General features: G+C 34.2%; 1 long non-coding RNA gene and 1 other non-coding gene across 2 annotated transcripts; both read left to right on the top strand.

Annotated features, from left to right (window-relative positions):
* The first annotated feature begins 26 nt into the window (after window positions 1–26).
* On the top strand, window positions 27–98 carry TRNAC-GCA (transfer RNA cysteine (anticodon GCA)). The gene has a single exon. It is a non-coding gene; the product is annotated as a tRNA-Cys (tRNA).
* Window positions 99–12,710: 12,612 nt separating this feature from the next.
* Window positions 12,711–14,366, top strand: LOC110658362 (uncharacterized). Its single transcript, XR_002495552.2, has 2 exons — window positions 12,711–13,112; window positions 14,228–14,366. It is a non-coding gene; the product is annotated as an uncharacterized LOC110658362 (long non-coding RNA).
* The last annotated feature ends 101 nt before the right edge of the window (window positions 14,367–14,467 follow it).

Genomic DNA, 14,467 nt, shown 5'->3' with positions numbered 1-14,467 from the left:
GTCGTTCAGTCTTTTTGCTATGTGCTGGGTCCATAGCTCAGTGGTAGAGCATTTGACTGCAGATCAAGAGGTCACCGGTTCGAACCCGGTTGGGCCCTTTTTGTTAATTTTTAAATATTAATTCTACTAGTACTTAAAAAAAAATATCATAAATTAATGAACTTTTAAAAATAAAATATTATTTTATATAAATTTATAAAATAAAACATATAAATTTAATAAAACTTTAAAATTTTTTTATTAATAAAGTAATTTATTTTATTGTAAACAAAATAACCATAAAATACATTTTTTAAAAATAAAATTTAGGCTTTTCTATTTATTAATGGGTTTCCGTACTATTGAGTTTTCCTGTTGTTAATTGACCTTTTCTGCTGGGCTGCTCGCAAAATTTCTGCAATTGCAGAGTGGAGTTATTAAAGCATTCCACTAACTCCTTTGATTGATTAATAAAATGAAAAAAAAATTATAATTTTTTTTATGATTGTTTTTAACTGAGATTCAAATTGGTACCTAACAGTTTAAAGACAATTTTAATACTACTAAATTAAAATTGATTGGTAAAATTTATGTTGTATTCATATCAAGCATCGTTTGATAGATACATCCTCAGAGTGATATGCTGATATTTTTCATAGTGACATTGAATTTTTATTTTTTTTTATAACTGAATATGACATTGAATCTTTCTCTATATATATAAAAAAAAAATTAATTAGAATTAATTCTTATAAGACTCTTGTAACACCCTAGGCAAATCCCACATCAACAAAACACGGGAGAGATGCTGGGTTTATAAGTTGGTGGTTCGTAACCCCTAGTGACGCGTTTTAAAACCGTGAGGGCTTCGGTCCAGAGCGGACAATATCACTAGTGGGCCGGGCCATTACATTTGTGGTATCAGAGCCGCTCCGCGTGCAATCTTGAACGATGGTGGGGCAAACCTCAACGAGGACGCTGAGTCCCATAAGGGGGGTGGATTGTAACACCCTAGGCAAATCCCACATCGACAAAACACGGGAGAGATGCTGAGTTTATAAGTTGGCAGTTCGTAACTCCTAGTGACGCGTTTTAAAACCGTAAGGGCTTCGGCCCAAAGCGGACAATATCACTAGTGGGCCGGGCCGTTACATTTGACATTGTAACACCCTAGGCAAATCCCACATCGACAAAACACGGGAGAGATGCTGGGTTTATAAGTTAGTGGTTCGTAACTCCTAGTGACGCATTTTAAAACCGTGAGGGCTTCAGCCCAAAGCGGATAATATCACTAGTGGGCCGGGCCATTACATTTGTGGTATCAGAGCCGCTCCGCGTGCAACCTTGAACGATGGTGGGGCAAACCTCAGCGAGGACGCTGAGTCCCATAAGGGGGGTGGATTGTAACACCCTAGGCAAATCCCACATCGACAAAACACGGGAGAGATGCTGGGTTTATAAGTTAGTGGTTCGTAACTCCTAGTGACGCATTTTAAAACCGTGAGGGCTTCAGCCCAAAGCGGATAATATCACTAGTGGGCCGGGTTACATTTGTGGTATCAGAGCGCTCGCGTGCAACCTTGAGCGATGCGAGCGCGGGGGACGCCCATAAGGGGGTGGATTGTAACACCTAGGCAAATCCACATCGGCAAACACGGGAGATGTCGGTTTATAAGTTGGTGGTTCGTAACCCTAGTGACGCGTTTTAAAACCGTGAAGGCTTCGGCCCAGAGCGGACAATATCACTAGTGGGCCGGGCCGTTACACTAATGATATTGTCCGCTCTGGGCCGAAGCCCTCACGGTTTTAAAACGCGTCACTAGGGGTTACGAACCACCAACTTATAAACCCAGCATCTCTCCCGTGTTTTGCCGATGTGGGATTTGCCTAGGGTGTTACAATCCACCCCCCTTATGGGACTCAGCGTCCTCGCTGAGGTTTGCCCCACCATCGTTCAAGTTTGCATGCGGAGCGGCTCTGATACCACAAATGTAATGGCCCAGCCCACTAGTGATATTACTTTTTCACGACCCAAAATTATGAATCGTGATCGGCGCATAATTTAAGTATTCTTAAATCATGCAAGCCTTATCAGAGTATCTTGAATGAATATATTGTCACTTACTAATCCCAAAAATAGACAAAATTCAAATAAATAAAAAAATGCTGAATAAACATCATAAATATCCCATAAGTAAACTGCGGAGTCTCTACAGATTTCAAATAAAAACTTAAACTGTTCAATAAACTAAACTAATTATTAGCCCGAGAAAATATGAATTCGGGCATACCATGAGAACCAATCAAAGTTGTCCCTCTCCAGAAAATGAACTGAATATTTGGATCAGCTGCAGAATTCTACTGATCTGAAACAGATAACAGACAGAGAAAACGTGGTTTGAGCTAGATGCTCAGTGAATGATAATTATAGCACACAACGGAATAGGAACAGGCAAACGCTTGATTAATTTCACAATAAATTTCTATTCAATAAAATCATGCTCATGCTGTCAAAATCATTAATAAAATAACTTCAATAAAATATAAATATAAAAGAAATTCATTCAATAAAAATTTTATGGTACAGTGCACCAGGGTGATGATACCCCACATCACCAAAGGCCAGATGGTAAGCGCGCTACCAGATATCAGATACTTTCCTCCTCCTTCACAGATATCAATGCATATGATACTAATGCAACCATAAACTGCAATGATGCATGACTCAACAATGCAACCTAATACCGTGATAGTCCACACGGCGGGGCCAGATAACAGAAACAGATACTGGGCACAGGTACCAATTCAAAACAGAAAACCAATTTGTACAAATCAATCAAAATCAATAAAAAATTTCAGATATCAAATAATAACTGATAGTGCAATTCCAATAATGTATTTCAATAATTTCAGAGAGTCGAATAAATCAAATCAATCTCAAATCAATTCAATAAAATCAAATCAATCTCAAATCAATTCAATAAAATCAAATCAATCTCAAATCAATTCAGTAACACATCGGTAAATTTTATAGTCAAATATCAATCAATATAAATACATTAAAGGCCTGTTCCCAGAATCCTAATGGGTCTAATGCAGAGATAGTTGACAAAATCAATTATTTAATCAAAATCGAGATAAAATTCAATAATAAAATAAAACTCTAGAAAATCACATATAAAATTATTGTTAAAATATTGATTTAAAATTTCATTTAATAACAAACTTAATGCTAAGAAATTTTTAAAGGGAAAAAAACGGTGCCATGTACTATAATTACCACTCACCTGGAACCTTCAAGACAATAATTATTTTCAATGGAAGAGAGACAATTTTAACTGACTGATTGAATATTTGAATCTCCTACATACCCAAAATATAAAAAAAAATATTAAATAATAATAAAATAAAATAACTTTAATATATATATATATATATTGGGTGGGACGAATTTGGTTTGCCGATGTGGATGAACAGGGGGACAAAGGTTTTATATATATATATATATATATATATATATATATATATATATATATATATATATATATATATATATATATAAAATCTAAATTAAAGGTTATTATCTCACAGTAATTATGATTAACCCAATTCAATACCAATGATCAAAGGAAAAAAAAATTTCTAAAGTAGTTATAACAAATCGAGAAAAAAAAAATAAAATCAAATTCACCAATTATTGAATAAAGAATGAGAATTTTTACCTTGAAAATAGAATCGAATGTGATGAATAGAGAAGTAAAAATTTAGGGATTCTCTGTTGAGAGTATTTGATAGAGGTGACAACCAGGTTTTGAGAGCAAAGTTTAGCAAAAGAGATAATTAGGGTATATATATATTTCAAGAGTTCTATTAGGTGTACAATGGAAATAGAGTTATTATTCAACTGGGTTGTTCAGATTGCAGATATATATTTAATTTCAAAAATAATATATATATCTAAAAATAAATAAGCAGACCATCTAATAAAAATATATATTTTTTTATAAATATATTGAATTATTGTTAACTAATTAAAATAAAATAATAATAAATAATAATTGTATATGGGTTTTCACATACTTCCCCCCTTAAAAAAAATTCGGTCCCCGAATTTGGATAGACAAAAATTCTAACCTGAAGAATCAAATAAATGAGGATATTTGGCTCGCATTTCAGATTCTGCCTCCCATGTGGCCTCACTACTTGAGTGATTATGCCACAAGACTTTGACCAAAGCCACTTCCTTAGACCGGAGTTTCCTAATTTGTCGATCTAAAATCTTTACTGGTTGCTCCTCATATGACATATCATCCCTAAATTGCATGGTTTGAGGTTGTAAAACATGAGATGGATCTGGTACATACTTCCTAAGCATAGAAATATGAAAAACTGGATGTACATGTGCAAAACCAGGTGGAAGGGCTAAACGGTAAGCAACTGCTCCAATTCTCTCCAAAATTTCAAATGGACCAACAAAACGAGGGCTAAGCTTCCCTTTCTTCCCAAACCTCATGATTCCTTTCATAGGGGAAACTCTCAGAAATACATGATCACCAATCATAAATTCTACATCTTTACGCTTAGGGTCAGCATAACTTCTCTGTCGACTTTGAGCAGTCAAAAGTCGATCACGAATTAGTCGAACCTTCTCTGAAGTTAATTGTATCAACTCTGGTCTAGTAAGCCTTCTTTCTCCAACTTCATCCCAACAAACCGGTGACCTACACTTTCGACCATATAATGCCTCATATGGAGCCATCTCTATACTTGCCTGATAACTGTTATTATAAGCAAACTCCACTAAAGGCAAATGATGATCCCAACCGCCACCAAAATCCATAACGCATGCACGAAGCATGTCCTCTAATATCTGTATGGTCCTTTCTGACTGTCCATCCGTCTGAGGGTGAAAAGCAGTACTAAAGTCTACTCGTGTTCCTAAAGCTTCTTGGAATTTCTTCCAAAATCGAGAGTACCACGATCAGAGATAATGGAAACTGGAACTCCATGAAGACTAACAATCTTGTTTATATACAACTGTGCAAGTTTAGCAAAGTCATATGTAGTCTTCACAGGAAGGAAATGAGCAGATTTTGTCAATCTGTCCACTATCACCCAAATTGCATTGTAACCACCTCGTGTACTAGGTAAACCCACAACAAAGTCCATGGCAATATGCTCCCACTTCCACTCGGGAATAGGCAATGGCTGAAGTAACCCAGATGGTCTCTGATGTTCTGCCTTAACCTGCTGACAAGTCAAACATTTAGCAACAAAGTCTGCAACATCCCTCTTCATGCCACCCCACCAATAATGCTCCCTTAAATCACGGTACATCTTAGTTGAACCTGGGTGTACTGTGTAAGCAGAATGGTGTGCCTCCTCCATGATTTCTCTTCTCAACTCATCAACATTGGGGACACAAAGTCTAGTGCCATAACGAAGAACTCCATCATCATTCAACATGAATCCTTGAGCTTGGCCTTGATGAATATTATCTATAATCTCACACAGCTGAGAATCCCTCTTTTGAGCAGCCTTAATTCGATCAATCAAGATAGGCCTAACTCGAAAATGTGCTAAGAATGATCCAGCTATGATTTCAAACTCTACTCCTTGATCTAGCAACCCATGTAATTCACCAATCAGAGGCCTCATCTTGGTAGATATATGGGCTAAACTACCAGAAGACTTCCTGCTTAGAGCATCAGCCACCACATTAGCCTTTCCAGGGTGATACTGTATGGTGCAATCATAATCCTTCAGCAATTCTACCCATCTCCTTTGCCTAAGATTAAGATCACGTTGGTCAAAGATGTATTTGAGACTTTTGTGGTCAGTGAAGATTTCACAAGTCTCACCATACAGATAGTGCCTCCAGATTTTCAAAGCAAAAATTACTGCAGCCATTTCCAAATCATGAGTTGGATAATTCTGCTCGTGCCTTTTCAACTGACGAGAAGCATATGCAATAACCCGTCCATGCTGCATCAAAACACATCCTAAACCAATTCTAGAAGCATCACAATATACTACATAACCCCCTGATCCAGATGGAAGGGCTAACACTGGTGCTGTAGTTAAACGAGTCTTAAGCTCCTGAAAACTTTTTTTCACAAGCCTCAGACTACTGAAATTTCACATTCTTCTGTGTCAACTTAGTTAAAGGTGCTGCAATACGAGAGAAGTCTTGAACAAACCGTCTATAATACCCTGCTAAACCCAAGAAACTACGAATCTCTGACACAGTTGTGGGTCTAGGCCAATGAAGCACTGCCTCAACTTTCTTCTTATCAACGCACACCCCATCCTTCGATACTGTATGGCCTAGGAAAGCCACACTGTCTAACCAGAATTCACATTTTGAGAACTTGGCATATAGCTTGTGTTCTCGTAAGGTCTGAAGGACAATTCTCAAATGTTGTTCATGCTCCTTCTTACTCTTTGAGTACACTAGGATGTCATCGATGAACACTATAACAAATTGATCTAAGAAAGGCTTGAAAACTCTGTTCATGAGATCCATAAAAGCGGCCGGAGCATTGGTAAGACCAAAAGACATTACAAGAAATTCATAGTGTCCATACTTAGTCTTAAAGGCTGTCTTGAGTATGTCTTCTTTCTTGACCCTTAATTGATGATACCCAGATCGAAGATCAATCTTGGAAAAATACTTTGCACCTTGAAGTTGGTCAAACAGGTCATCTATGCGTGGAAGAGGATACTTATTACGCACAGTTACCTTATTCAATTGCCTATAATCAATGCACATTCTCAAAGACCCATCCTTCTTCCGTACAAATAACACAGGAGCACCCCATGGAGAAACACTAGGGGGAATAAACCCCTTATCTAGTAGGTCCTGTAGTTGCTCCTTTAACTCCTTAAGTTCTGCGGGTGCCATACGATAAGGTGGCATAGATATGGGCTCAGTTTCAGGAACTAAGTCTATACCAAACTCTACCTCTCGCTCCGGGGGTAAACCTGATGAATCTTCTGGAAACACATCAGGAAACTCCTTAACCACTGCAACATTCTCCAAACCTGCACCTTCTACCTGAACATCTCTAACATAAGCTAGATACCCTTTACACCTCTTTCGCAATAATCGTCTAGCACTCACTACAGAGATAAGATTACTAGAGGCTATACTGCAATCTCCCTGAAATTGAAATTCTGCCTCCCCAGGAATTTAAAGAGTACAACTTTAGTATGATAATCCAATGAAACGTGATAAGTGCCTAACCAATCCATGCCTAAAATCACATCAAACTCAAACATATCCAAAGAAACAAGATCTGCAACTAATTCCCTATCTCCAATGTGAACTATACATCCCCTATACACCATATTAGTGTCTATTGCGTTCCTCATAGGTGTTGATACAGATGAAGGATACTCTAACAAAGTAGGTGGTGTACTAAATATCATGGAAAAGTATGGAGAAACAAAAGAATGGTTGTGCCCCAGTCTTAGCCATAGGCATCTGTTCAGATGTCTGATTAATAGTTTTAGGGGGTACCTCCCTTGTTGGATCAAGGTTTGCACCATTAAGACCCTTGACCCAAGCTCTCCTCTTACGTTTAACAGACTCAGGCACTTATTCATTTTAATAAACAAGTATTAAATTTGAAAATGTGAGCCAAATTAAGACAGGTGAAAAAGTACGAAGGACGCAGATATCTGAAGCAATGATAAACTGAAAAGACGTTAAGGATCCTATGCTCCGCAAGTTTACTAGACCTTAACCGAGCTCTGATACCAACTTATGTAACGGCCCGGCCCACTAGTGATATTGTCCGCTTTGGGCCGAAGCCCTCACGGTTTTAAAACGCGTCACTAGGAGTTACGAACTGCCAACTTATAAACCCAGCATCTCTCCCGTGTTTTGTCGATGTGGGATTTGCCTAGGGTGTTACAATCCACCCCCCTTATGGGACTCAGCGTCCTCGCTGAGGTTTGCCCCACCATCGTTCAAGATTGCACGCGGAGCGGCTCTGATACCAACTTTTTCACGACCCAAAATTCTGAATCGTGATCGGCGCATAATTTAAGTATTCTTAAATCATGCAAGCCTTATCAGAGTATCTTGAATGAATATATTGTCACTTACTAATCCCAAAAATAGACAAAATTCAAATAAATAAAAAAATGCTGAATAAACATCATAAATATCCCATAAGTAAACTGCGGAGTCTCTACAGATTTCAAATAAAAACTGAAACTGTTCAATAAACTAAACTAATTATTAGCCCGAGAAAATATGAATTCGGGCATACCATGAGAACCAATCAAAGTTGTCCCTCTCCAGAAAATGAACTGAATATTTGGATCAGCTGCAGAATTCTACTGATCCAAATAGATAATGAGACAGAAAACGTGGTTTGAGCTAGATGCTCGATGAATGATAATTATAGCACACAACGGAATAGGAGCAAAACGCTTGATTAATTTCACAATAAATTTCTATTCAATAAAATCATGCTCATGCTGTCAAAATCATTAATAAAATAACTTCAATAAAATATAAATATAAAAGAAATTCATTCAATAAAAATTTTATGGTACAGTGCACCAGGGTGATGATACCCCACATCACCAAAGGCCAGATGGTAAGCACGCTACCAGATATCAGATACTTTCCTCCTCCTTCACAGATATCAATGCATATGATACTAATGCAACCATAAACTGCAATGATGCATGACTCAACAATGCAACCTAATACCGTGATAGTCCACGGCGGGGCGGATAATGTAAATCGGGCATCACAGGTACCAATTCAAAATAGAAAACCAATTTGTACAAATCAATCAAAATCAATAAAAAATTTCAGATATCAAATAATAACTGATAGTGCAATTCCAATAATGTATTTCAATAATTTCAGAGAGTCGAATAAATCAAATCAATCTCAAATCAATTCAATAAAATCAAATCAATCTCAAATCAATTCAATAAAATCAAATCAATCTCAAATCAATTCAGTAACACATCGGTAAATTTTATAGTCAAATATCAATCAATATAAATACATTAAAGGCCTGTTCCCAGAATCCTAATGGGTCTAATGCAGAGATAGTTGACAAAATTAATTATTTAATCAAAATCGAGATAAAATTCAATAATAAAATAAAACTCTAGAAAATCACATATAAAATTATTGTTAAAATATTGATTTAAAATTTCATTTAATAACAAACTTAATGCTAAGAAATTTTTAAAGGGAAAAAAACGGTGCCATGTACTATAATTACCACTCACCTGGAACCTTCAAGACAATAATTATTTTCAATGGAAGAGAGACAATTTTAACTGACTGATTGAATATTTGAATCTCCTACATACCCAAAATATAAAAAAAATATTAAATAATAATAAAATAAAATAACTTTAAAATATATATATATATATATATATATATATATTGGGTGGGACGAATTTGGTTTGCCGATGTGGATGAACAGGGGGATATATATATATATATAAAGATGGGATGAATTCAGTTTGCCGATGTGGATGAACAGGGGTCGAATTCGGTGGATAGAATTCGATGAACAGGGGATGAAGGTTTATATATATATATATATATATATATATATATAAAATCTAAATTAAAGGTTATTATCTCACAGTAATTATGATTAACCCAATTCAATACCAATGATCAAAGGAAAAAAAAAATTTCTAGAGTAGTTATAACAAATCGAGAAAAAAAAAATAAAATCAAATTCACCAATTATTGAATAAAGAATGAGAATTTTTACCTTGAAAATAGAATCGAATGTGATGAATAGAGAAGTAAAAATTTAGGGATTCTCTGTTGAGAGTATTTGATAGAGGTGACAACCAGGTTTTGAGAGTAAAGTTTAGCAAAAGAGATAATTAGGGTATATATATATTTCAAGAGTTCTATTAGGTGTACAATGGAAATAGAGTTATTATTCAACTGGGTTGTTCAGATTGCAGATATATATTTAATTTCAAAAATAATATATATATCTAAAAATAAATAAGCAGACCATCTAATAAAAAAATATATTTTTTTATAAATATATTGAATTATTGTTAACTAATTAAAATAAAATAATAATAAATAATAATTGTATATGGATTTTCACAACTCTCGACAGACTTTTTATTTTTTTGAAGAAAAAAGTAAAATATTGTTGAAAGAAAATATCGTACTTAGGAGCCCAACTGTTGAGCATAAATTAAAAATAATAATAATAATAATAATTAATTGATTCCAACAAACCTAAGACATTTCAGTGCTTAGCATTGAGTTTCAAAATTTAAAATTATTTTTTTGAATAAAAATATTATTTTAAATGTTATTGAAAAAAATAATTTAAAAAAAAATTATTTTATTATTTTAATATTTTTATGACTAAAATTAATTAAATTTAATTTATAATTATTTTTTAATAATATCTAACTAATATATTTAAAAAAATAATTTTCTCAACAGTAATTTCAAATAAACCCTTCAAATGCTGAATTTCTAATATTGCTGAACTCCAAAAGGCATGCCTCGTTTCACATGGGAACATTAATGGATGGACATGATCATGATATAACAAGGCAATTCCTACATGACCAAACTGAAAATTACTGCCACCTCTATTTAGTATGTTGATGTAGAATGCAAATTTCTTTCCAAATAGGGCAAATGCTATGACTAATATCAAAATTATCCTATACATGATAATTATTGAGTTTAATTAATCAAACCCAACAAGAAGAAAGAAGAAAAGTGTAGATTAATTCATGTGAGATGAGATAATTTTGATGGGTTTTTGAATTGAAGAGAACTTAATTAAGGAGGGCATGGGCGTGTGAATGGAGAAGAAAAAGTAATTTAAGAGGTGAAGAAAGTGGAGAGAACAACCTAGTAAAGTGGAGGAAGAAAATGAAATGGTATTTTGGCTGATAAAGGACAAGAACAAGAAGACCCCATGTGTACCAAATCGAGGGGACACAGAGACGTAAATGCGTCGCAATAGGATCATGCGTGTGATGTGCCTCTAATACGGTCAGTGGTTACCTCTAGCACCTCACATGAGAGAAATATGGCTTATTATAATGCTTTTAATTTCTATATATATATATGATCATGTTCATGCCTCCTGTCAACTCTCAACCTTTCTTTCTTTTGATGCCTTCTTCATCAAATCTCTTTCCTGTAATAGCAGGAGGACATGTGCATGACCACCGGCCAAATTCTTTCAAATCATCTAACTTACAACATTATTTCATATGTCCCCACCGCACGCCTCAAACACCCAACTTTAAAAAAGAAAAAAAAAAATTCTAACTTCACATTCTCTTAATTGTGTTTCTGCTGGTTATTGAATTTTAACCTAATAATATTAAAATAGTCTTCAAAATTATAAGTTATCGAGTTTAAATCTAATTAAAATTAATATATTATATGAGAGGAAATTTATACATTAAATAAGTGAGACTCGTATATTTATATTTTAAACCTACAAATTTTTCGAGAATAAAAATTCAACTCTCATATGTGAACACAAAAGTGGATATGGTCGAGGCAAACTCATTATAAGTCTGCAAAATGACCTCAATTCTCGGACGAGATCATGTGTTTTCATTGTGGGATGTTGCGTCTAAAGTTGATAAGAGCACTGTAGAAATGCAAGCCATTTTCTTGAATAGGTGCAGGAGGTACAGGTAAACCACTTTATGAAAGCTATATATCCTCTCCTTGTCAGTGGCAGTCTATTTACTTTGCACTGAAACAAGTGATCAGTTAAAAAGGAAAAACAAAGTGCATGTTAATTTTAACTTCCACTAAACTGAGTTAGTATTAAAGCTAAGGTATCAGCATCTTGGGTTGGGCACACGTGTGGGCTTGGATATTTTAATTTATTGAGAGTGCATAGTGTATATTTATGGATGCGACATGGGTAAAGGCAGCAATAATGAAGGAGAAAAGAAGAAAGATGCTGGATACAGTCATTTTCTTGAATGGACTAAGTGCTGAGTTTCTTCCTAACACCAATAGCTGTTCGATTGCTACTCTTACCTGCCTTTAAATGATATAACACTCTTATTATCTTGTCTGCCCTCTTTATTACTGACATACCCCTTCTTCTTCATCATGTTAATTTCCTCAGAAACCTTGTGTTATCACTTTCATTGCCTCAATAATTTGATATACTTATTCCTAAGCTGACACCAAATTAAAGTTAGGTTAGGTAAAAAGAAAAATCTCTTTTTTTATATTTGATGTCTCACAAGGCCAAAGTTTCAAGATTAAAGTATTCGAATCTGTATCTTAGTTTAGCAGAGAAAAACAAAAAATAACTTTGGTTTTTTGAGCATTGGGTCTTGTAAATTTATATTTTATGGTGTCATATCTAATAATTTCTTTTTTCTTTTTGTTATTTAATAGAAACTTAATAAACCGATTAATAATTGATGAACTACACAACATAAGTAGTAATTATCTCTCTTTTTCATTATGAATGAAGTGAATTATTTTAAAATAAATAGATAAGGGGATTAAAATTCGAGATCTCTACAGTCTTCTTAAGTGAAGTAAGACTAATCAAATTACCCTACATAATTAGTTGAAATTTGCAGGAATGGCATGCACAGGTAAAAAGTAAAATCTATCATGGGAATTTTGAAATATGAGCGTCATTTTCCTTCCATGCAAAGGTTCTTCACTTTCAATAATTCCACGGAAAGGATCTAGTTTAGTAATTTCACAAGAAGAGATACAAAAAAGGAATCATATTTGACACAGCCTGCCTAACATCCTATCACACCCAATGCGTGAAGAAAAGATAGGAGGGTGTAACAGTCGCCTAAAACAGCCAACATTATTTCTTCTTTCTTTGTATCAATCAACAAGTAGAGCAGCTCTAGGTTTTGGATTTCCATATATATGCTTTAGCCAAAGCTACAGTTTATTCAATCCATATTCTGCTACTGCTGCTTCACTGATTAGTGCAGGGTGGAGAGTTCCAAAGGGATCGCATTGATCTGATGATGTCTACTGATGCGCCTAAAATGACCGTTAATTATCATTTTTATTCATTGGATCATGCGATCCCTTAGGAATTTTCCACCGCTAGCTCTATATTCTCACTACATCTTTCCAGGTAAGCCAACTTATCTATACATGTTCTCTCTTCTCAACTTCTTATTATGACCATGGTTTGCCTTTCATTTGTCACTGTTTTCATTTTCACATCTCAAAAATTGGGTAATTCTCTTGTTGCGAAAATTGAACTTCTGGTTAGCATACATCGATGAGCATATGCTTACTACAACTATATGTAGTCCATATCATTAAATTAAATTTCATTTGTTGTTAGTTTTAACTTTTTTTTAGCTTAATTACATAATTGAAATTATGATTTTTCTATTTTGGATATTCACTTGTAAAATCATCTCACAGCGGAGTATTTGATATAGTGATAATGGAGGGTTTTTCTTTTTCTTTTTTTTTTAAAAAAAAAAATTGAGTTGCTTCCTTTTTTTTTTTTCCTTTCTTTTTACTTTTCTCCTAAATAATTGGCTTTCTGGGATAAGTTAAACCAGTTTCATATAGGTTTTTTTTTTTTTTTTTTTTTTTTTTCTAACTTTCATTTAAACTCATCATACAATTTAACCTATATATGTAAACACTTGACTCAACCCTAAAAGAAATTGGAACAAAAGAAAAGAAAGGTAAAACCTTTCTCACAACCTAAATGGGTCTGCTACATCTGCAACTACTTGCAGCTTTTGGATATGGTTCATCTCAGAAACATTCATTTACTGGCAAGAAAATAAAATAATTCTTGTAGAAACTTACTATTGAGATGTTTTCCAACCTCAAGAAAAGGCCGACATGAATATGCCCTTATAGTAGATCGACCACTCAATCGAGTCATGGATGAATTATTAACATAAAACGTGTATATTACTCTTATGCATATGGGGCATGGCAAGTGTGAAACAGATTACTAACTACAATATATTAAAGGAATCTACCTTAAGGATTTCATTAACTGGGCTGCCAGAAGATTTCGCAGACTTTATATATGGAACTAATATTATATTTATGCACTTGAGTCTTCTAATTAAAACCACAGATTCTAGCTACATGTATTTTATTCAGGAAAGCTTCATATAATGGCAGCATATACGTACTATTTTGTTCTTCAGGTAGTTTTAGCATATAGATCATATGAAATGCTGATATGTTTCGCTGATATTAAATTTCTTGTAGGTTTGAGCAAGCAAGGTTGGGTTATTTCTTTGGCATATTGAGATTTTCATAATGATTTGTTATAACTAAAATTATTTCCCACACTTTTGTATACCTTCACTTCCATTAAGCATTTATAGTCTGATATTTAACAATATAATCTATATATGCTTGACATTGAAATAATAAAAATATTAATAATCCAATGGTTATATATATTGTAAGAAGTTAAAATTTTTAAATATTGAAGTATGATTTTTT

The sequence above is a fragment of the Hevea brasiliensis genome, chromosome 13 (assembly GCF_030052815.1).
Source record: "Hevea brasiliensis isolate MT/VB/25A 57/8 chromosome 13, ASM3005281v1, whole genome shotgun sequence".
NCBI lineage: Eukaryota > Viridiplantae > Streptophyta > Magnoliopsida > Malpighiales > Euphorbiaceae > Hevea > Hevea brasiliensis.
Note: the sequence above shows the minus strand (reverse complement) of the source record. Positions and strands in the feature narration are given on the sequence as shown.